General features: G+C 40.9%; 1 long non-coding RNA gene across 1 annotated transcript in view; it reads right to left on the bottom strand.

Moving 5' to 3' along the window:
- Positions 1-24,184, bottom strand: part of LOC133384237 (uncharacterized) — a 51,288-nt gene that overhangs the window by 6,872 nt on the left and 20,232 nt on the right. The window lies entirely within an intron of this gene.

Below are 24,184 nucleotides of genomic sequence, written 5' to 3'. Positions count from 1 at the left end.
TTGGAGAGTGGTGACAAGGGAGAGAGCCCTTTCAGTTGTGGCTCCCCATCTGTGGAATATGCTCCCCAATGAGGTCCGTCTGCTGTCTTCGTTGCCATCTTTTTTAGCACCAGGTAAAGACATACCTTTTCTTCCAGGCATTTGCTAAATTAAGATGATGTTTTGTTTTTAATATGCTGCCTAACCTAACAAATCTATCAACAATAACAGCTGCACGGGGCTTTTGTAAGGGGTTGGATGATCTTATTAATATACCCGGTTGTTACAGTCCTAATACTTATGTGTCTGCTGTTCTAGTGTGACCAATGCAGGCTGCCCTTATGATCCATAGCACAATCCACACTGCAATATTGGCATGCCATTTTCTGCCCCATTATACCTACTTGTGTGTATGTATATTTAGGGTAGAGGAGCTTCTCCAGTGGTGGTGCATAAGTGATACATTGCAAGTAGTACCACCTGTGGAGTTGTAGTAAGCAATGAATTTATTAGAAACAGATGGAATGAATACTTTGGGGCATTTGTTGTGTTACTCATGTTTCTTATTTTAGGAAGCAAAAAGAGACATCTGTAGTACCTCTTGAAGTTGTTATGCTTCAACAAAGACATTTCAAAGGGAAATTCCGATGTGATGCTGTTGAATTGGAATTCTTGTCATGCCTGTTCATCACTAATGGACACTACTCATGCATCCACACTGACTGGACTGTGTATTCATTTGTACTCAGAATTATACTGTGGCACTCCTACCATTGTCTTTTGCTTTGACTGACCTTTTGACCTCACTTAAAAAAAAAAAGCGCACTTCTCCTCCCTGTACTAAAGGCATATATCTATTTAGGTGTCTGCTTCAGTGGAAACAGCCATTGTGGTCTGTAGCCTCTGACAGCCTTATATTCTTTTTTCTAATTCTCTTTTAAGCCATCAGTTGGTGGCCGTCATTACTCCTGAATTTCTCAGCCTTACCGAAAATATAACAGTAGAAAACCCTGTTTAGGTGTTCCCATTAGGGTTACCAGATGTCTGGTTTTTGGCTGGATATTCCAGCTTTTGGGGGTCCTCTCTGGGTGACTCACCTCAATTTCCAGACTCTCAGCTTCAATTTTTTAAAAAATTAAGTTTCTAGGTGGTCTGGTTCCCGAGATATACACAAAAACATCAGCCCCCCAACTGTTAAATCTGTTTAGATCTGTTATAGCAGCTCCTAGCTCTAACCTCACCCTTTCAGGATTGTAGCCAATAGGTGAAGCCAGGGCTGTGATTGTTGACCTCCAGGAAGTGCCTAGACCTCATTGCAATGCCAGAAAATGGTGGTTTTTTCCCTGTTTATCTGAAAATCTCATAAACTGGGTAAGTATATACTTTTTGTTTTTTTCCCTCTTGTGTACAAGAGTCAAACCCTGGGCTGTTGAAGAGGGCAGTGCTTTGAACACCTTCCCAATATGAAAGCTTTAATCTAATCGTTTTTCTGGGAGTAAATCCATTTAATTCAATAGGTCTTACTTTTGAGTAGACATGGTTAGGATTGTGCTGTAAATTAATGGGACTTTTGAGTGAACATAGCAAAGAATTGTGTTTGTGTTGTAAATCTTTCTCTTCCCTTCCAATCCTATTTCTAAAGCAATTAGGCAGGGCGTACTTAGGTATCACAGTTTTTATTATGTAGGAAACTAATATTGATTTTTAAAAAACGTTCTGCAATGACCAACTGGTTTGACAATAAGCTATTACATGGGGTGTATTTTTACATCTGCAGTGAGTGTGTGTATATAGTCTTTCCAACAACCCTGTGAGGTAGGGTTGGTGACTGGAAACCAAGGCAGCTCACAATAAGAAAAAAATCCCTTTAAAATCCAATAATCATAAAACAAGTATAAACAGTTGCAAAACAGCTTGAAGTGGCTTGATTCTGAATTTTGGGTTGGGTGAATGAACTTTATTTATTTATTATTTGTTTATTATTTGATTTATATCCTGCCCTTCCTCCCAGTAGGAGCCCAGGGCAGCAAACAAAAGCACTAAAAACACTTTAAAACATCATAGAATCAGACTTTAAAATATATTAAAACAAAACATCTTAAAAAACTTTTTTTAAAAAAAGAAAAGGTTTAAAAACATTAAAAAGCAATTCCAACACAAACACAGACGGGGATAAGGTCTCAGCTTAAAAGGCTTATTGAAAGAACAAGTTCTTTATCACTTGAGGTTACAGTTCTCTGCACACTTCCCTGTTTGAGTAAGCCCCATTGAATAAATTGAGACTTGCTTCTGAGTAAACAAACATCAGATTGCACTATAAATATCTTTACAGATTGCGTAAATAATAAACATATTTGATAGTCATGCTTATATAATTATTTCTTCATACTGTGTCCCAATAAGTATTTGATTTCACACTATGGTTGTAGATTATTTTTTCCTCTATATTTTTAGCTTGCCCTTCTTGCTTGGGGTGGTCATGTTTCTCCGTTGTTTTCATCCTGAGGGTTTGAGAGATGGTGAGTAGCCCATGGTCACCCATTACACTTTATATAGCTCATTTCCATTTTGAAAAATTAATTAAAACAATTTACATGCAGGCAGAATTTATTAAGTAGATCCACACAATACATTTAAAGCACATCCAACTCGCATTTAAAGCACATGACTTACCCTAAAGAATCCTGGGAAGTGTCGTTTCCCCCTCACAGTTAACAAACTACAGTTCCCATGATTCTGTGGTGGGATTCATGTGCTTCAAATGGGTGTTGAATGTGCTTTAAATGAATGGTGTGGATCTACCCTAGGTATGATATGCATTCAAGAGTGAATTGAAAATAACAATTTTAAAAGATACTTTAAAAAACAGGGGTAAGGTTGTAGCTCCTTGGTAGGGCATATGCTTTGTATGCAAAGGTCCAGAATTCAATTTCTGGAAAAGACTATTGCCTGGAATCCTAGAGAGCCAATGCTAGTCCAGGTCATCAGTACGGAGCTACATGGTACCAAATGGCCTGAGTCAGTATAAGGCAGATTCCTTTGTTCCTAAAAGTGGGAAGAGACTCAAGAGCCACAGTGACTCCAAAATGTATTTATATATTTTATTTACAACATTTACAGGCAGGCCCCGCTTATACGGCAGGTTCTGTTCTGGACTTCCACCGAAAAGCGGAAACCGCTGAAAAGCGGAACCCATTGAAGATAATGGTGTGTGTCACACGAAAATGACATAAAAATTGTGCGCGACGAGAAAAACCGCTGTAAAAGTGGAACAAGCGCCTTGAAGCGGGGACTTTCCCTAATTGAAAGCCACCACAATAGCGGAACGCCAAAAGGTGAAGCACCGTAAAGTGGGGCCCTCCTGTATATACCACTTTATTGTAAAAAATCTCAAAGCAGTTTACAGAAAGAATTAAAACAATAAAATTATTGGCAAAAATAGTTAAAGACAGGTATTTAAAAACATTCAAAATAATAAAACCAACAATGAGTTAAAAACAGATTTAAAAACACAGTAGCTTCTACATGCCTGGATAGGCTTGCCTAAACAAAAATGATTTTAGCAGGTGCTGAAAAGAGGCATCTGCCTAATGTCAATAGGCAAGGAGTTCCAAAGTGTAGGTGCTGCCACTTAACAGGACTGATTTCTTCCAAGAGCAGAACAAGTACTATGTGGCACTCATAACATGGAAAGCACACCTTGAACTTGGCCTGGTAACAAATCGGCAACCAAGGCAGATTTCAGAGCAGAGGTATTATGTGCTGCTAGGATCTCACTCATGTCAGCAATTGTGCTGCAGCATTCTGCATTAACTTCAGCCCTGGGTCAGGTTGTGCTGTATGGCGATTTCTGTGACCTTGGCTGACTGGCTGCCAGATTTTTTTAGTTTTGGTTTTCAGTTATTTATTCTGACTGGTTGTGGGATGCTAAGTTGTCTGCCTCACTCATAGGAATCTTGTTGTGGTTTGTATGCTATGCATTTAGGAAAGCATCACTATATTTTCTTTTTCTGTTTCTGTTTGCATTTCATTTACCTTTAACCTCACTCCCTTACATTCATAGAAGCAACAGCAGTGGTTCCATGTGCTCTGCTCAACCTCCTTAAACCCATTGATGATGCACCTTGTTGGTTGCATAGCAGTTTGTTTCTTGCCCAATAGTGGTAAAAGAGAATCCATATATTTGGAAGTGTGGCTGCAATTGTTGTTCCCTAGCTGCTGACTGTGAAGGTAGACCAAACCACATGTGTTTTCTCTCTGTCAATTATTACTCACTGGAATTGGGTTGGCTGTCAAAGTGAGTTTATAGCAGCCCACAGGCAGAGCTTGGAATTTTTTTGAACTACAACTCCCATCAGCACAATCCAGTGGCCACGCTGGCTGGGGCTAATGGGAGTTGTAGTTCAAAAAAGTAACTTTTCCAAGATCTGCCCACAGGGTAGACAGAAAGGGTAGAGAATCTTCTTACTCTTACTCATTTCTCAGACCTCTTTCTGAAGTGAAGGGTCAAATCTGTAAAGAGGTTTGGAGCAGCCATGTTAAAAGATAAGGGCAGGGCATTCCAGGCCAGGGGATGATTTTGGGGCCCCGTTTTGTTGTGCTATAATGTAAGAGTGACCCTCCAGATGGCAACAATGTGATAATATTGGGAAAGCACGGTAAAACAACTAATAAAGCAGAATTATGTGTGGATAGTCCAGTATAAATCAAACACAAATGCACGATTATTGCATCAATGACATGTTGCAGAATATACCTGCAAAACACCACCAGTCTGGAGCAGCCCTTGGTTTATCAAATATTCAGGTTTTTGATCCACTCATACATATGAATATGTTCTACTTTTGGAACATTCTTATCTCAGTGCTGAAGTAAGTAAAACAAAGGGGTTGGGCTGTTTTTTTAAATGTGTCCTGTGTTTTAAAAGTCCTACCTATGCAGACCCCATTTTAGAAAAAGCTGGTACATTTGAACAGCCCTACACATGCTCCTGGTGCAGAGAATGCACAGGAAACTTTTTCAAACATGAAATGGGAGTGGGGATTTCTTCTCACCAGTTCACCCAAGGGTTACTTAAAAATTACCTTTGCTCTTATTAATAGCATCCACCATAAAGTTGTTCTGATCCTTTTATTGTACTGCACTAATTAAAAATGCTCCGCAAGAGCTAGTACTGAGCTAATGAAAGGCCAATAAAATGAATTTGCAAATAGCACAGTTCTGTAATCAATTATCACATTTTTTTTGTAAAGGCATATTCATCTCAAAGAATAAGATGGAGTCATCTGGCTATGAGCAAACTGGATCTCTAAATGTTAATGAGCCCCAGATTTACCACCACTATAGAAAAAGGGTTTAATGGGGTGCAAATCTAATACATAGCACCACTCTGGGCAAGGCTATAGATCGAGGTATTTGTTCCTTTAAAAGCAGCATCTGTAATATTTAAAATTCCTGTGACTTTTGTACTGCCAACTTCTGAAAGATGTTACTGAGAACATTAATGAGAGTTGGGTACATAGTAAAAACATCTCATGAAGATATGCCGAAATTGTTAATTTATATTCATAACTCTTAGTGTTTCGTTTCCATAAGGATGGGCCGTTTAGTTTAACTAGCCCTAAAAGCAAATTGCAAGGTTTTATGCTGAATGTGTTCTTGCAGCTGTTGAAGACCAAAGCTCAATCCAGTCCAATCCTCAGCTTTCAATAGCTATATAGTACTGGATGATCAGAGACCGTTTGTTGCAAAATACCCTCCTGCTAACTTTCTCAAGGCTGTGTTAAGGCTCACTTTTCAGGAAATTTCTTTACTTCTTTCTCTTTGCCGGGGAAGGGAGGAGGTAAATTTTCTTTAATTGTGATTTCCCTGTGATTTAGTTCTGGACACCACACTTTAAAAAGGATGTAAACAAACTGGAGTATGTTTAGAGGCAGGCTACAAGAATGATCAGAGGACTGGAAACAAAGCCCTGTGAGGAGAGACTGAAAGAAATGGACATGTTTAGACTTTAGAAGAGAAGACTGAAAGAGAAATATGTTAGCACTCTTCAAGTACTTGAAGGGTGTCACAGAGGGGAGGGCCAGGATCTCTTCTCGATCATCCCAGAGTACAGGTCACAGAAAAATGGGCTCAAGTTAAAGGAAGCCAAATTTCGACTGAACATCAGGAAAAACTTCCCAACTGTTAGAGCAGTGTGACAATGGAACCAATTACCTAGGGAGGTGGTGGGTTCTCCAACACTGGAGGCATTCAATAGGCAGCTGGACAGCCACCTGTGGGGTATGCTTTAATTTGGATTCCTGCATTGAGCAGGACTTCATGGTATAGGCCCCTTCCAATTCTACAGTTCTATGATTCTATAAGAGTTTATTGTCCCTGTATCCTAATGATATTAGGCTGAATTTTAATGATGCCACTCTGTTTTCAGAATGACTTTTATTCTAGCAAACATCTCTAAGAGGATGTTTTCTCCAATACCTCCATCTCCTGTAAGCCTTTCTACCACCTACCATACCATTCTGGAGGGTTTTGCAACCCTCTAGACCAGATTTTCAGGGGACTGCAGTGGAAAAGGGATATCTGCAGAAATTGATTTCCATCCTTTTACGTTAGCTGTGGCAGCTGCTAGATTAAAAATTGTGTGAGTGGAATGGCAGAATTGAATCTACCCTTTTTCAACTGATAAATAAATGAAAATAAGATAAAATTCAGCATTTAGAACCAGGAAAAACAAAACTTTTAGTAACTATGTCAGTTCAACACCATCTCTGTAGCCCACACAGAGGCATGGCATCAATTTGCTCTGAGTTTTACATATCTATGCAGAGGTCGTATAAGTGAACCTATCAGTCAAGGCCTTCCTTGAGGCAGGTCAGGAAATATGAAAGTGGCAAACGGAAGGTTTTATTCACATAATGGAGGAGAGGAGACATTTCCACCAACTCCTCTACCCATTTGCAGCCCCCTACATCAGATCCAACACCATTCCCAAGGGCCCTCAACCACCCTGGAGCAGGGGATGCAGAGGTAAAGAAAGGCATGTTCCATGAATGTTCATGGAAGGAAAGTTAGGATTCAAACCAATGTGTTGAAAATTCACAACTCCAGTGCTATAGTATCTTCTACACACATATATACAGAGTTTGGAAAAGTTACTTTTTTTGAACTACAACTCCCATCATCCCAATCCAGTGGCCATGGTGACTGGGGCTGATGGGAGTTGTAGTTTAAAAAAGTAACTTTTCCAAGCTCTGCATATATACCATCACACCAGCACAATGTCGCTCCAGAGATACTGAATATTGTATACTTCAGTGAAATTCATGGTCATTTTGCCTGGCTGAAGCTCTATCCACATTGATATTATGATAAGAATACTTAGCACTTCTATGGGTTTAAAGTGCATCTCATGTAAGTAATTGTGGTATTATTCTACACATATTGCAGATGTGGGGGCCAAGAGAGAAAGTGGCTTGTCTAAGGCCATCTGGTGAACATAGGAGATGAGAGATGAATTTGGGACTTCCTTTCACAGCTCAGTCTCTTACCACAGCTCTTCACTAGCTGTTAAATAGACATTTACTATGTTGTACAAGTGTCATCTGTTGTTTGCATTCAGCATGCATCTCTGTTTTCAGAGTCTGTTAAAAACTCAAGTTGTATTTTACTTTGTAATCCAAATGCTTTCGTACTCAGAGTAACCAGAAACAAATAATAATAACTATTAGTTTAAAAGATGTAGATCAAGTGACAAGAAACATGATTTCTCCCTACTTTCCATACAGGTACTATTCCACACCCTCTACATCTCATTCTTTTTAAAATCTTAGGGCACTTTTAAGCAATACATTGTACAAGCAATGTCATCAAATACCATAGGCCTTGGCCTTTCTAGATCATAATTGTTCGAGAGCCACTCAGTGGTTACTTAACTGGTCCTGAGCAGCTACTCTAGGAGGAAAAAACAACACTTTTCCATGCTAGTCAAGTGGCTGTCAAATAACTCTCAGATAGAACTTGTTTACACATGGTTGAAGCCCTCTGTGTAATAAGATCCCAGGCTCATTGTGTGATTCTAGCAGGGCAGCCTTTACCTCCAACAATGCCTATTACTCAGGATGATCAGGTCATATACTCCTATGATCAGGTTGTTCCTGTTGGAGGTCTGCCAGTGGTGTGCAAAAATGACTTCATGGATCTTTGCCTTCGTTTCCAGTTCTTCCAATGCATCCAGTATTGGATACGTTTGGAATATATGCCAATGGGCATATCATTGGTAAACAAACCACAAGGGGATGAAAAGTATAGTCTGTTTGCCTGCCTGTATAAGATCAAATGGCCTCAAACGCTAATCGTTTGTAAAAACCTTCAGCTAAAAGAGGAAAGAAAAACCCTGAAACTGTTTGTTCGTTACCAGTTTTTGTATGTCTCTCTAGTTTCCATAGTTTCCCATTTCTGAAGTGCATGTGGGTTTATTTAATATTGTCTAGTATTGAGTACAGTGGGGTATGGAAGACGTTATTTTTAATTATAGTACTATATTGTAGTATGATATATTGGTATTTATACCATCTTCTACAGCTAAAGCAACCTGCTTTGGAAAGGCCCTTATGAAAGTGCTGGGACAACACAGCTGATAACTGGAGGTTTCCCCGTAGCTTAACCTCCACAGCATTATTACCTTTTGCATTTGCTGATGTCTCCAACACACACCTCCTATGGGCCAATCCCTGTGACATTTTACCATATGCTAAATGTTTGCCCATGCTATACATTTTTTTCCAGTGGGAATGAATGGTGAAGGATGAGGAAGGCTTTTCTCTTAGCTACCATGAACGGAAGTATTCTGTATTCTATGAAGCATATACTAACAGGGTTGCCAACAGCTGGCATTGAAATTCCATTGTTTCTCTGTAATAATCTCGCGGAAAAAGATAATTCAACATGCCCTTTTTTTCTTTCCTCCACCATAGCATCCCTGTGGCTGAAGCTACACCTGCATAACTTCTCCTTGGGTGGCCTTGAGCTTCAGTTCACCAGCTGCCAAACTGGTAAGGCAGCAGATGGGGTTGTGTGCTTGGTGAACTTCGAAGAAAGACCAGTAGCGAGTGTTCCATCATTATAAACTCCTGTGCCTTCTTTGATGCTCCAACTCTGACACAAAAGGCAGCAAGAGGAAAGGCCACATGATTTTTTACACTCTTAAACCAGGAATGGCATGGCAGGGGATTAATTAAGACTGCCACCCCTCTGGAACATATTCAGAGCATGCCAGCTTTACACACTCTCAGTTGGTTGAACCTAGATACAGATGATGTTCAGTAGAACCATGGTCTAATGCAGATCTCATGTCTTGGTGTAGCTCCTCTTAAACTCACACAAGGATCTGTGCTGGTGTGTGTACACAGTAAAAGTATTGTTTTTGTTCTGTGATATTGGCTTAAAATTATGCTAGATGATGATGGGTTGGATTTATAAACCTGCTGTTCACCAGTGGTCCCAGGGTGGGTTACAACAGTCTGAAATAGAACAGTACCAGCAACATACTATACCTGATATATCAAACATAGTAAGCCTAATACGACAGCACAGTGAAAACTAATTCAGAACAATACCATATAAAATAGTTTTTATTGTATTGATAAGTTTTACCAGGATTGTTTTACTGTATTTACGCTTCAGTTCAGTGGTTCCCAAACTTTTGTCCCCACAGACTATTTGAAAATGGTTCAAGGTCTTGGCGGATCACTTAAGGAGTTTTCTGCCTGTTGTAGCGATTGTAATGTGCAGTGCTAGGTGGTGTACAATTTTAATTGTATGTTATTGCTTCTTTTATTTCTTACATATTGCATTCCATAGAATTTAAAATGTTAATACAGTAAAAGACAATATAAGGAATAAAAGAAGGAATGAAGAATCAATATATTCAATACAATGGATGCCCCATCTTCTGTCTTCAACCACAAACACGCCACGGGCCACCAGACTGAAGCTCACAGACTCCTGGTGGTACGTCTTGTAAACTGCTTTGGGATTTTTTTAAAATTAAAAGCAGTCTAGAAATGTGAATATAGAGAGAGAGGGGGGAGGTGCATCTTCAGCTACCAGTGGAATGACAATAAGGTTATAGAGAGACGCACATCCAGGGGGAGGTCATTCCAGAGATGGGGCACCACCACAAAGAAGGCCCTCTTCCATGCACCTACCTCCTTTACTTTAACTAGGAACATGACCATCAAGAGGTTTCCTAAAGATATTAAGGGACAGGCAAGTTTACACAACTTGAACCCCAAGTTGTTTAGGACTTCATATATTAAGAACTTCACTTTGAATTGGGCTTGGGAACATATTGATAACCAGTTGAACTGATGTTTGTCTTGGGTTTCCAGTTAGCATCCTGTCAGCAGCATTCTGCACTAGTTAAAACAGCTGAACTATCTTCAAGGGCAGCCCCATTCAGAGTGCATTTTAGTAATCCAATCTGGAAGTTACCAGGGCATAGGTCATTGTGGACATGCTCTTTCTGTGTATTATCATTATCACCACCACCTGCCCTTCACTAGCATGTCCAAGGGTGGGTTACAACAATTTAACATTCAGTATTAAGAATAGTGAAAACAATTTCAGTCACAGGACAGTCACAAATGACAGCCACAAATTAGGAATGGCTATAGCTGGTGTACCAGCTAGAGTGTCACTTGGGCTTGTAGTGACAGAGCTGTATCTAGGAACACCCTAGACTACAAACCTTCTCCTTCAAGAACAACCATTTACCCAATTCCCGGTGACTTCAGTGAGGGTGTGTGTGTGTGTGTTCATGTCTGTCTCTATCATATGTATCATAAAAATGAGTTTAAACCCATAAAGTTCAAAGATTCTGAAATGATTATTTGATGTTTATATATTTTTTAATCACACAAAGGAGTTCAGGGTGACATACAAGCTTCTTTACTTTATTTTATCTACCTAACAGCCCTGTGAGGTAGGTTAGGCAGAGAGACAGTGAATGTTCCACTGAGCTTCATGCCCAAGGAGGTCATGCAATTGTTGTTGCATCATAGTAGTAGTATTTCCACAAAATAAAATGGAATGACTTTGTGGAATAATAATTTTTCTTATCACTGTATTAATGTATAAGTTTATAGACTGAAAAAAGTCAAAAGACTTATGATCTTTCATTGAACTATGAGGATACCTGAAACTTCCACCAAGAACTCCTTGGTGTAGACAACTCTGAATTCGACATTCAAATGCCATAATCTCAAAGGCAAGTTAGCACAACTTCCACAATGAAGACCAAGGCTGCCAATAAAATGGAAGGACTTTCAGAACCTGGGACAGTGATATTGTGGGATATTGTCTGATCCCTGCCCATGTGACAAATTGTCTGAGCCCCCACAATAGTTGCACTGTGGCAATCATAATTTTATTTTCAGAGGCATAACTGTCTTAGTCTGTTGCACCAAAACCAAAACTGAGTCTTTTGACACCTTAATACAGGGAGTAGTAGTTTGTGGTCCTCCAGATATTGTTTGACTGTAACTTCCATCATCCCTGACTATTGGCCATGCTGATTGGGGCTGATGGGAATTGGAATTGAATAATATATGGAGGGTCAGGTTCTCCTCCCTGCCTTAATGTCTAACAAAAGCATAAGCTTTTGTGAACTAGAGACCACTCCATCAACTGAAATGTAATCTTCAGTTGGCAGGTATGGGCATAAAGGAGACAATGTAAAAGCTGGAGCTAAATGGCAAATGAAATGAAAAAAGTACAGTGTGTGACAATTCAGTTAGAGCTTAAATGAATGCAAAATAAGAATCGTGACATTTCATAATGTCAGTAATTGGTGATAACAGAATCATTGTAGATTTCTAGATTCAGAACTCAAAACATTACAAGAATCTAAATGGGGTGAATGTAGAGTAGGAGGAACTTTTCTAGTAAAGATATATTTTTATTGCAGAAAAAAACAGTGGGGGTTAGAACAAATCCCAGCCTCCTCTCCAAGTCCCATACTGTTAAAGAAATCAAAGATGGAATTGAAAGAGCTGTGCTTAGAGTTCTAATAACTGATATCAAGTTTTAAAATAAATTGTTTTACAAGTCTCCTTCCATTTCATAGAGTTATTTAGTACAACTGGATGTAATTTTGTATTCCGTAACTATAATTGGAGAACAGCTTGCCAACAACCATAGAAAAATGCACCCCTGAACCCATGCTGCTTCATTATCCACATTTAACCCGGCTTTTCCTAGAAGTGTTCCCATCCAAACACAAATGGACACATGCATTCTTATTAGCTCTTTAAATTATTGTTCAGATCATGTTTCTTTAAAATCTCCCTGCAAGTGAACCAGACTTGAGAAAACTCAAAATTGCTTATGCTTGAGTCTCACACAGTTCCTTGTGGACCACTTTTCCCTTTAAACTCTTCTTCCCAAAGTGGATTTTTATAGTGATAATAGCAAGGTTAAATTAATCAGCTAATGATGTCCCTGAAGATCATTTGCTTCTTCTTCTTAAGATCTACACCTGGCTTTCTTTACTTATGTGTTATTGCTTTCTTCACTAAATTGGTTTCTCAGGCAGTTCTCTTCCTGTTCCCCACATTTTTCTGCATTGACCCCACACTAAGAGCCAAACTTTATGTGACAACAGACATGCTGTGATTGTATCTCCAGATTCCACTGTTTTTGTTTCTGAATCTCTATATAGCAGCTACATAGGGAGAAATATGATTAAGACCCACAGTGCCTTTGGGGGGGGGAATGACCCCTGCTCCAGTTTCCCAATGAAAATGGTCTCCTCACCTGCACTACCAACATGGTGGTTCTGATTTGCACCTGTAGGTGCTATTAGGCTTTTACAAAAACAATGAGCAATCCAATCACAAATCACTTAAAGTTATACTCTGTTTTAGGGTTGCATTAATCTAAGCTAATCTAGACCCATTGAAATTAATGAACCTAAATTAGTCATGTCCATTAGCATCAATGTTACTCTGAGTGGGACTAGCATTGAATGCCACTCTTTGTCTCCTGGCATATTATCTTCATGAATACTTTTGGTATTTTAGAGGAAGGGCTATATCTCTGGTAGATCATGTGAACATAAGAAGAGCCTGCTGGATCAGGTCAATTTATTTATTTATTACATTTATATACCGCCCCATAGCTGAAGCTCTTTGGGTGGTTTACAGCAATTAAAAACATTAAAAACAAATATACAAATTTTAACACACAAGAAACCATTTAAAAACACAATTTAAAATTTTTAAAAAACAATTTAAAACACATGCTAAAAAGCCTGGGAGAAGAGGAAAGTCTTGACATGGCGCCAAAAGATAACAGTGTTGGCGCCAGGCACACCTCGTAATGGAAATCATTCTATAATTTGGGGGCCACCACTGAGAAGGCCCTCTCCCTTGTTGCCAGACTCCCAGCTTCCCTCGGAGTAGGCACCTGGAGGAGAGCCTTGGATGTTGAGCGTAGTGTACGGGTGGGTTCATGTCGGGAGAGGCGTTCCATCAGGTATTGTGGTCCTAAGCTGTGTAAGGCTTTATAGGTTAAAACCAGCATCTTGAATCGAGCTCGGAAACATACAGGCAGCCAATGCAAGTGGGCCAGAATTGGGTTTATATGTTCGAACCATCTGGTCCCTGTTACTAATCTGGCCGCTGCATATTGCACAAGCTGCAGCTTCCAAACCGTTTTCAAAGGCAGCCCCACGTAGAGTGCATTGCAGTGATCTAACTTGGAGGTTTCCAGAGCATGGACAACTGAAGCTAGGTTATCCCTGTTCAGATAGGGGCGTAGCTGGGCCACCAACTGAAGTTGGTAGAAGGCACTTCGTGCCACTGAGGCTACCTGCACCTCAAGTGACAGAGATGGTTCTAGAAGAACCCCCAAGCTATGAACCTGCTCCTTCAGGGGGAGTGCAACCCCATCCAGGACAGGTTGGACATCCACCATCCGGTCAGAAGAACCACCCACCAGCAGCATCTTGGTCTTTTCTGGATTGAGCCTCAGTTTATTAGCCCTCATCCAGTCCATTGTCGCAGCCAGGCACTGGTTCAGCACATTGACAGGCTCACCTGAGGAAGATGAAAAGGAGAAATAGAGCTGCGTGTCAGCAGCATACTGATGGCATCGCACTCCAAAACTCCGGATGACCGCACCCAACGGTTTCATGTAGATGTTGAACAGCATGGGGGACAGAACTGACCCCTGTGAAACCCCATACTGGAGAGTCCAGGGTGCCAAGCAATGTTCCCCAAGCACCACCTTCTGGAGCCAACCCGCCAAGTAGGAGCAGAACCACCGCCATGCAGTCCCTCCCATTCCCAACTCAGCTAGTCTCCCCAGAAGGATACCATGGTCAATGGTATCGAAAGCCACTGAGAGATCAAGGAGAATCAGCAGAGTCACACTCCCCCTGTCTCTCTCCTGACAGAGGTCATCTTACAGGGCGACCAAGGCTGTTTCTGTGCCAAAACCAGGCCTGAAATGGATCCAGATAATCGGTCTCATCCAAGATGGAGCTGCCCTGCAACCACTCGTTCAAGGACCTTGCCCAGGAATGGAACATTTGCTACCAGCTTATAGTTATTAAGTTTTTCTGGGTCCAGGGAGGGTCTCTTCAGGAGTGGTCTCACTACTGCCTCTTTTAGGCAGCCAGGGACCACCCCCTCTCGCAGAGAGGCATTAATCACTTCCCTGGCCCAGTTGCCTGTTCCATCCCTGCTAGCTTTTATTAGCCAAGAAGGGCAAGGATCCGGCACAGAAGTGGTTGCAAGCACCTTGTCAACATCCTCAAGCTGTACCAACTTAAACTCATCCAAGAAATCAGGACAAGGCTGTGCTCTGGATACCCTGCTTGATTCACCTGCTATAACACTGGAGTCTAAGTCCTGGCGGATGCTAAAGATTTTATCCTGGAAGTGCCTAGCAAATTCATTACATCGGGCCTCAGATGGTTCTACCATGTCCTTGGGGCCAGCGTGTAATAGCCCCTGGACAATTCTGAAGAACTCTGCTGGGCGGCAGATTGATGATTTGATAGTGGCAGCAAAGTTGGATTTTTTTGCTGCCCTCACTGTCCCTAAATACAGCTTACCATAGGCACGTACCAGTGTGTGACCGCATCTACCAGGAGTTCATTTCCATCTGCACTCAAGCCATCTCCTATATTGTTTCATCACTCTCAGCTCTGGGGTATACCATGGGGCCATACGAACTCTACACAGGAGGGGGCGCTCAGGAGCAATCATGGCAACCGCCCGGGTCATTTCTGTTCCACAGTTCAACCAGGGTTTTAACAGGAGTGCCAGTCCTATTGGCTGGAAACCTCCCCAGAGCCCTTTGGAAACCATCCAGATCCATTAATCTCTGGGGGCAGACTAACTTAATAGGTCCCCCACCCTTGCAGAGGGGAAAAGCAGCTGTAAGTTTAAACTTCAGCAAGCAGTGATCTGTCCATGACAGAGGGACTGTTGTAAGGCCCCCCACATTCAGATCACCATCTCCCTGTCCAGTTGCAAAAACAAGTCTAGAGTATGCCCTGCTACATGTGTTGGGCCAATGGCATGTTGGGACAGTCCGATGGTTGTCATGGAAACGATGAAATCCTGAGCCGCCCCAGATAAGGTGGCCTCGGCATGGATGTTGACATTCCCCAGAACCAACAGTCTGGGGGATCTCAACAGTACACCCAAGACCACCTCCGTCATCTCAGCTAGGGAGTCTGTTGGGCAGCGGGGTGAGTGGTACACCAACAGAATCCCCAGTCTGTCCTGCTGACCCCACACAAGGTGCAAACACTCCAGACCAATAGTCACATGGACAGGGTGTTTGAGAGGGAGATGGAGCTCCTATAAACCACAGCAACCTCTCCTCCCCGACCCTCAGGTCTACCCTGATGCTGAACCAGGTACTCTGGTGGACATAGCTGGGAGAGACTGACTCCTCCTTGCCCACCCACCTAGGTCTCGGTTATACATGCCAGATCGCTGCCTCATCCACAATTATATCTTGAATGAGGGAGATCTTATTATGCACCGATCTGGCGTTTCAATGGCCCATCTAGACCAGCGTCCTGTTCTTACAGTGGCCAACCAGATGCCCATGGAAAACCCGCAAGCAGGATCTGAGTGCAAAGAATACTCTCCCCCATGTGGTTTCCAGTAACTGGTATTCAGAAGCATACTGCCTTCACCTATGTAGGCAGAGCATCATCATCATGGCTAGTAGCCATTGATAGCCTTTTCCTCCATGAATTTGTCTAATACTCTTTTAAATTCTTTTGCATACAAAAGGTCCTTGGTTCAATCCCTGGCATTTCCAGGTAGGATTGGGAATGTCCCCTGCCTGACACCCTGGAGAGCCCCTGCCAGTCACTGCAGACAGCACTGAGCTAGATGGACCAATGGTCTGATTCAATACAAGGCAGCTTCCTATGTTCCTATAAGTAGCAGAATTGCTGTACTTGCACTACATGGTGTGTATGCACAAAGTTTGCATATTTCAAAAATTGTCTGGGGTCCTCTGTACACCAAGACATATTACACACAGAGAGCCATGGTATTCCTTTCAGCCAGACTGCCAGGTTACAAAAGTTCCATATCACAATGATCCCCAAGTACAGCATGTTACTCTTCCCTTAGGAATAAATAGAAACGACCCACTTACATGAGAGAAAGAAAAAGTGTGTCTTTGGACACCATTAGGATGTGGGCTAAACCTGCTCCCTGTCCCTGCTGATCTCAGGCATTGAACCTAGCCTGCTCTGATCTCTATTGTCCCATCTTGGCTGAGTTGTAAAGTTTCAGACATCCAATCTTACAAATATGAGAAATGATTGTATGGTTTATGTTGCAGCAGTCTTGGGGAACTCAAAACAGAAACAAGGCACCATAAAGTTAATAAAAAATTAAAATAAAATATTAAGGCAAATTCTGTTGGTCCTGAATCTGCATTAGCAATCAGTGCCCAGCAGTTTTTGCAAAAAATATGCAAAAGTACAACTCAGCTGTCATTGCTTATTGCCAGACAGATTTTCTTGCAAAACACTTTGAATTACTGTGCCAAGTGGATTTCAGTTTTAATTTAAAGAGTCTAGAATTGCTACATGAAAGAAGATGGAAATTTAATGCTGCAATTTCTTCCCAAGTGGAGAGGAATTTTTTTACCAGATTTCTGCACTTATCAGAAATTCAGGGAAGCAGAACTATGGTAAGGTTTTTACCACTTAACAGGATGGTAGAGATGACTAGATTACCAAACTGCTACTCCACACCATTGGTAAATTACCACATGGTAAATGGTAATTCAATCTCAGCTCCAGATTGGTTCAAACTGAGGTGCTTTGAGCTGATTTCTTGACATGAAACCAACAAGCAAGATGTCAGTTGTGTTGTGGGCAGATGGTTGAACTTCCTCTTACTTTCTTGAGAATGAGCACATTCATTGAGTCACCATCCAGCTTCCATCTTGTCATTTGTTTAGCTGAATTTGCACATCATGAAACTGGTCCCAGGACAATAGAACATGATTAGGTGAGAATATTCAAAGACATAGTGAAAATATACAGAGACACAATTCAACACAGAGCTTCTTTGAGCGTTTCTACAAGGACAAATGGTGAAAAGATACCATATTTTTACAAGCGAATAGGAAGAAAAAGCCAGAACACATCCTGGCAACATGTTTAAGAAGTTGATTTATGTCTCATGCTGAGCTTTACACCTGCAGTTCAAGCAAAACCCAACTTTGCCGCCCCACAGAGTCTACTTTATTAGGTATGAAGGAGTCACAAGAAGCCGTGTAATTAAAACTGTAATTAACTGGAAAGAGAAAGTGCCACCTGAGTTTTGAGAGGCTGTCAATTTTATTTGCCTTACAGCTCTCCTTCTGGTTCTTTTCTCTGTGTGGGCTTATTTTGTTCTTAAATGTAATCCTCCTTGCCCCATTCCCCACTTACCTCAAATGTTCAGTGTATATTCTCACCAACGTCATTAAGTAGAAAAAGTAAACTACACTGGAACCTTGGTTATTTAAATATCATTCATTCAAAACTCAAAGTTAATTGTGTCCCTCTTATTATGTCAAATGCATCCTCACTTGATCTCACTCTTTGCTTACCATAGTGTTCTAATTTACAGTAAGTGTCCAAAATGTGAAGCCAGTCCACATTCCCAAAACAATCTTTTGCAGAATTTGAGAATTCTTGAATATATGGAGATTCTCCATATTCACTGATCTGTTCTCTAGTGGTCTTTATCTATTTAAATATATCTATATTTATGGGATAGACCCTCCGTGGCACAGAGTGGTAAAGCGGTGGTAACGCAGCGGAAACTCTGCTCACGGCCGGAGTTCGATTCCAATGGAAGGAGGAAGTCGAATCTCCGGTAAAAGGGGTCAAGGTCCACTCAGCCTTCCATCCATCCATCCATGGTTGGTAAAATGAGTACCTGGCATATGCTGGGGGGTAAAGAAAGGCCGGGGAAGGAACTGGCAATCCCACCCCATATATACGGTCTGCCTAGTAAACGTCGCAAGACGTCACCCTAAGAGACGGAAACGACTCACACTATAAGTGCGGGGACACCTTTACCTTTTTATATTTATGGGATATCCTATCATGACAATTTTCATATTTTGACATTTTCTGAAAAACATGTATGATTGTCTACTATACACTGTAATATTAGTTTTAATAAATGTATATAGCATCAAACATTGTCAAATAGCATTTCTCCAAAGAAGTATTTGAATATGGAGTATCCAAGTTTTGCAGAGTCAGAATAGTTCAACCTCCACAGTAATAAAATTGTGTCAGTCTGGCTTTTGGTAGTGCTACTAGTGGTGCATCAATCAGAGGTTGTTAATATGAGTGAAAGTGGAAACTGTTCCCACCAGAAGTACGAATGACTGATATTAATGGGAAGAAATCTATAGCAGGTTAGCTTCTTCTAACACTATCCAGGATGAGTGAGCATATTTGTTAGAGAGAGAGAGAGAGAGTATAGTAAGATCATTGACAAATTGCATGCAGAAGATGCATTCCTTAGCAAGATGATTTGTCCGTTAGAAGCATGACAGCAGACAATGGACCAGGCCTTCAGCTGGTGTAAATCAGCACAGCTCTGAGAAAATAGAAACTGACACACCCCAGCTGGGGATCTGTAGCAAAATTGTCAAGAACATCATCACCTGGTAATGCAAAAGGTGTTCCTGCTGCTTGCATTTGCAGCTGCCCAGTTATTCAACTTAGTTCTTATTTCACCTGCAACTTTTCCTTTCTGCTTGAAAGCAGAGGATGCACATTAATATCAACTAGACACAATGCTAATGGCTCGGAACAAATACATCAAAACAAATTTAAAAAAAACTCAGGGTGCTCTAATATTGTGTATTAAAATATTTTCTTCCTAAGCTGCTTAAATCTCTCGATTAAATCTCTCTCCCACCCTCATTATACATATGAAGTGCATTCTAATTCTAATGCCTTCTCCTAGAACCAAGTTTTACAAATGTTATTTTTAATAAGGGTTCTAAAAACAGAAAGTCGTAACAGGACATTGAAACAAACGTACTACAAGACCATGATTCCTACAGAGTAATCAGGGATCAAAATGTTATTATCATTACTAAGTTCTGGTGCGTAAAAAGAAGCACGCAAACCATGTTCAGCACCATCTGGAACTGGCTGTTATTTGAATACAAGAAAAAAAATCAGAACCAGAGAAGATTCTGGTCAACTTCAGACACTTATTTTTCTTGAAGGGACTAATATTTTTTATCACTTAGCAGATGGCAACATTTTAAATTGTTATATTGCTTAGACTGCTAGGTGTTAATTTGTCCTTCTTTATAACTGATTTTATCAAGGCTGTGATCTTGTAGCTTGTGTTATTGGCTGGTGGACCACAATAAACATACTACTACTAGTATTACTACTGGTACTACCTGGCCCATGAACCTTTTTGCATGGTGGAAAGGTAGGCATGTACCCTGTAAGGCAACATGTGAAATGAAAGGCACTACATATGGACACTTGTATGTTTGTAATCTATATGATTTCCCTTTTTTTTTTTAACAGGGAAGCATCAGATGAATCCAGCCTTTGCACCTATGGGCCTTCTTATGGAGTGCCCACTTTCCACGTTACCTTAGGTGCTCAGTTGAAGGGAAGTATGTGTCCTCTTCTCTACCATACAAAGAAGGTTGCTGGGTGGGTAAGTATGTAAACTAACCCTCTATTTTAGAATGACTAATATTGGATACAATGCAGACAAAGTTAAATGCTTTAGATGGCAATTCTGTACCCACTTACCTGGAAATAAGCCCCATTGAACTGAATAGGACTTACTACTGAGTACACATTTTTGGACTGTGCTGTTTAAGTCCCATTGATTTAAATGGGAAATATTTCAGCACGTACTTAACTCTTTTATTGAAGTTAACAGGACTTAGAAGTGTTTAACATCAGTTGGATCATACCCATTATATTACAACAAACAAAGACTGAACTAAAGTAAAACCTAAAATAAAATGCTTATTTTGGAGAGAAACAAGATAATAGCGTTAACCTTTTCCCCTTATCGATTTACCAGATGACAGAAAGCATCAGTTTAAAATCCAACCCTGGAGAAAGGAAGCTATAATTCTTACAATTCATTTTCCTTTGGTGTAGTTCATTTATATCTGCCTTTGTAAACCTTATTCATTTGCAGTTGCCCCCTCTTCCCAAACAGGCCTCTTAATAGCAACATTGCTGGTTCCTGGAATTTTTAACATTAGGAGAGATCTCTGTATCAGCATATAATTTTGGAAAGTCAACTAGAAGCATCCACAGCACATGACACACGGGGCTTCATTTCTTATTGAGGTACAAGTCAGCAGGGGCACTCCCTGACCATCTGTGTTCTATAAATTACAGTAACACTGGCACTTGCTGCTACTAAATCACCAATGAACAGGCTTTACCTTGTGACACACTACATGAACCCTGTTGGATATTCCAATAAACTCCCATAAAGCATCTGATATAAACTCAGGATTATGTTTCCATCAGGAGTTGAGAAACTTATATTATTCTTTCCTTGTGGGAACTTCTAGCACTTATGATGTCAAAATGTGAACATTGGTGCATTATCTGTTTCCAAACTAGAGACTTGCACAATATTCTTAGGCTGTTATCCACAAACAAGTTGAGGCAATTCTGCTTCAAACAATTGGCACTTCAATCACCCCCAGATGGAGTTTCAGTGGTACTTGCTTTCAAATTATAACTGTGTTTAGGATTGCTGTCTTTCCCCATAAATTTTTTTTTAAAGGATTTAAATCAGCTCAAATTAAGGTAATTTATGTAGGCAGTTTTCTGTGAGAGATTCAGAATTCTGAATAAACTTTAAAATAGCTGCCTCTGGTTGTGGAGATGAGACTTCATTGTATGTTTATCTTCCTGGCCCAATATATTATATTCCGCAATATATTCTGAAGTAATTGTACCAACAAAATACAACAATGATAATATTTATGTTGTGCTTGCTATAAGTGTGGAGACAGCAACACATACGTTATCTCAGTTACAACAACCTTGGAAGGAAGGATATTCTGCAGATGGGATGGGACTCTAAGGGTGAGAGATACTGGCTCAAGAAGAGCTCTGATGAATTAGAACAATGATCCATCTAAACCAGCATCCTGTTTCCCACAGTGGTCAACCAGATGCCTCTTGGCAAGTCCACCAGCAGGACATGATGAGGGCAATAGTTCCATCCCACTATTGCCCCACAGCAGTTGGTACTGAGAGGCATACTCTTTCTGAGCCTATAGCTCCATATCCACCACGCTAGTAGCCATCTCCACATTTTATGGCAGTGAATGTCATAATTAAATGATGTACCACGTGAAGAAGGACTTTCTGTCCTGAATTTCCTCTCAGTGAGTTTCACTGGATGGCCCTGAGTTCCAGTATTATAAGGAGAAAAATCTCTTTTGCCCAAGGCCACCCACTATGTCTATGGCTGAACTGAGATTTGTAGCAAGGAAGGATGTGCAGTCCATAATTCACGTGATTAGCCGTTATGATACATTCACACCAGACACTTATTGCCACTAAACCCAAAGAACTTACAAAGAGCACACGACTGCAGTCCTTAAGGGTGTTTTTTTGGGGGGGTGCATAGTGTTATTTGAGGAGTAGACTCCCATTTACTTCTGGCACAAAATTCCTACATTGTTTTTATTGTTTCATGCTACAGTATGCACAGAAATGAATTTAGGGATGCCACAATAACCCCTTAATGAACCTTGAGTTCCAGGAGCTCAGTTGGACTCAAAAGCAGGGGAATCAGCCATGCCATTGGTCCTGCCCACATTGTTCCTTCATCCATATGTAGCATGGGAGGGAACTATGAGGAAACAGTTCCCATACCATTCTGGTATTTTATGAATTGGAATGAACCAAGCACATCTTAATGGTAGAAACTTCTGGAAACCAGAGAGTAATCCAGAACAGCATCACAACCAGAAATAGTGACAGACAGGAGAAAAAGATGGTGGTCATCACCTATGTTCAAAATTAACAGAGTGAGGTGAACTTCAGAGGGTGGTTAAAACTGATTTTTTGTAGCACTCCAGAAAATGTATTACATTTGATCTCTTTCTATTACAATATAGCTCTTCACGAGAGACAGTGGACCTTTCATGTCTCCTACGTGAGAAGTAGAAAGAGAGAAGAAAGATAGAAAGAGGATGGCAGCCCCCAAATAATTAAAAAGTGAGGAGAGAAGATAAACTTCTAACACAAGGATGGAGAACCTGTGGCCTTCCAGTGATCAGAAGTGATGGAAACTGGGGATCAACAGTATCCAGAGGACCTCAGGTTCCCTACCCCGTGCCAGGTAGTGGTGGAATTATTGAGTTGCCCAACATATTTCAATAAAATCTTAGTTGAAGGCAATAATTGCAAGTTATTCCATGGCAAAAAGATGCTTCTTAACTGACACCACTACAAATATTTTATCAAACACATCAGGCTATTCAGTCTTGGGACCTGTTTTCTTCCTGCATAGGAAAGCTAGCTTGCTTTCTTATGCAGGAAGGAAACAGATCCCAAGGCCTGGTGGAAGCACATAAGCAGGACCTGAGTGTAAAACCCCTCACCATTCCTGCAGTTTCTAGCAACTGGTATTCAGAAGCATATTGCCTCTGTGGAGGCAGAACATAGCCATCATAGATAGTAGCTATTAATAGCCTTGCCCTCTATGAATTTGTCTAATCCTCTTTTTAAAGCCATCCATGTTGGTGGCCATCCCTGCCTCTTGTGGGAGTGAATTCCATAGTTTAACTCTGCGCACCGTTTATTTTGTCTGTCCTGAATCTTCAAACATTCCACTTAATTGGATGTCCTAGTGTTATGGGAGAGGGAGAAAAGCTTTTCTCTATCCACTTTCTCCATGCCATGCATAATTTTATACACTTCTATCATGTCACCTCTTACTTGCCTTTTCTCTAAACTAAAAAGCCCCCAATCCTGCAAAATTTCCTTATATGGGAGTTGCTCTATCCCCTTGATCATTTTGATTGCCCTTTTCTTAAGGTTTTCCAGCTCTACAATATTCTTTTGAGGTGAGGCAACCAGAATTGTACAATATTCCAAATGTGGCTGCATTATAGATTTATACAAGGGCATTATGATATCGGCTGTGTTATTTTCAATACCTTTCCTAATGATCCCTAGCATGGAATTAGCCTTTTTCACAGCTGCCACAAACTGGGTAGATACCTTCATAGACCTGTCCGCTACTACCCTAAGGTCTTGTTCCTAGTCAGTCACCACCAAATTCAGTCTTTTTTGCTCTAGTGTGCATCGCTTTACACTTGTTTACATTGAATTGCATTTGTCATTTTACTGCCCATTTGCTCAGTTTGGAGGGATCCTTTGGCGCTCTTCACTAACGCTTTTTGTTTTAACATCCCTGAACAATTTAGTATCATCAACAACAGGGTCAGAGCCAGAGGGTGGTCAGGTCGGGCCCTGGCTGAGGGCCCCTGAAGGGCCCCTCCTTAGGGTGGGTGGGTAGCACTCCCACAGTCCTAAGCAGTTTCAGCTCCCGACCCTGCTGCAGATCACGAGAGGGAGCTCCCAGGCACCCCCCCAACTGCTGCAGAGACCCATGATGGCCACCTA

This window comes from Rhineura floridana, chromosome 4 (genome assembly GCF_030035675.1).
Source record: "Rhineura floridana isolate rRhiFlo1 chromosome 4, rRhiFlo1.hap2, whole genome shotgun sequence".
In the NCBI taxonomy this organism is placed as follows: domain Eukaryota; kingdom Metazoa; phylum Chordata; class Lepidosauria; order Squamata; family Rhineuridae; genus Rhineura; species Rhineura floridana.
This window is presented reverse-complemented; position numbering and strand designations above follow the sequence as displayed.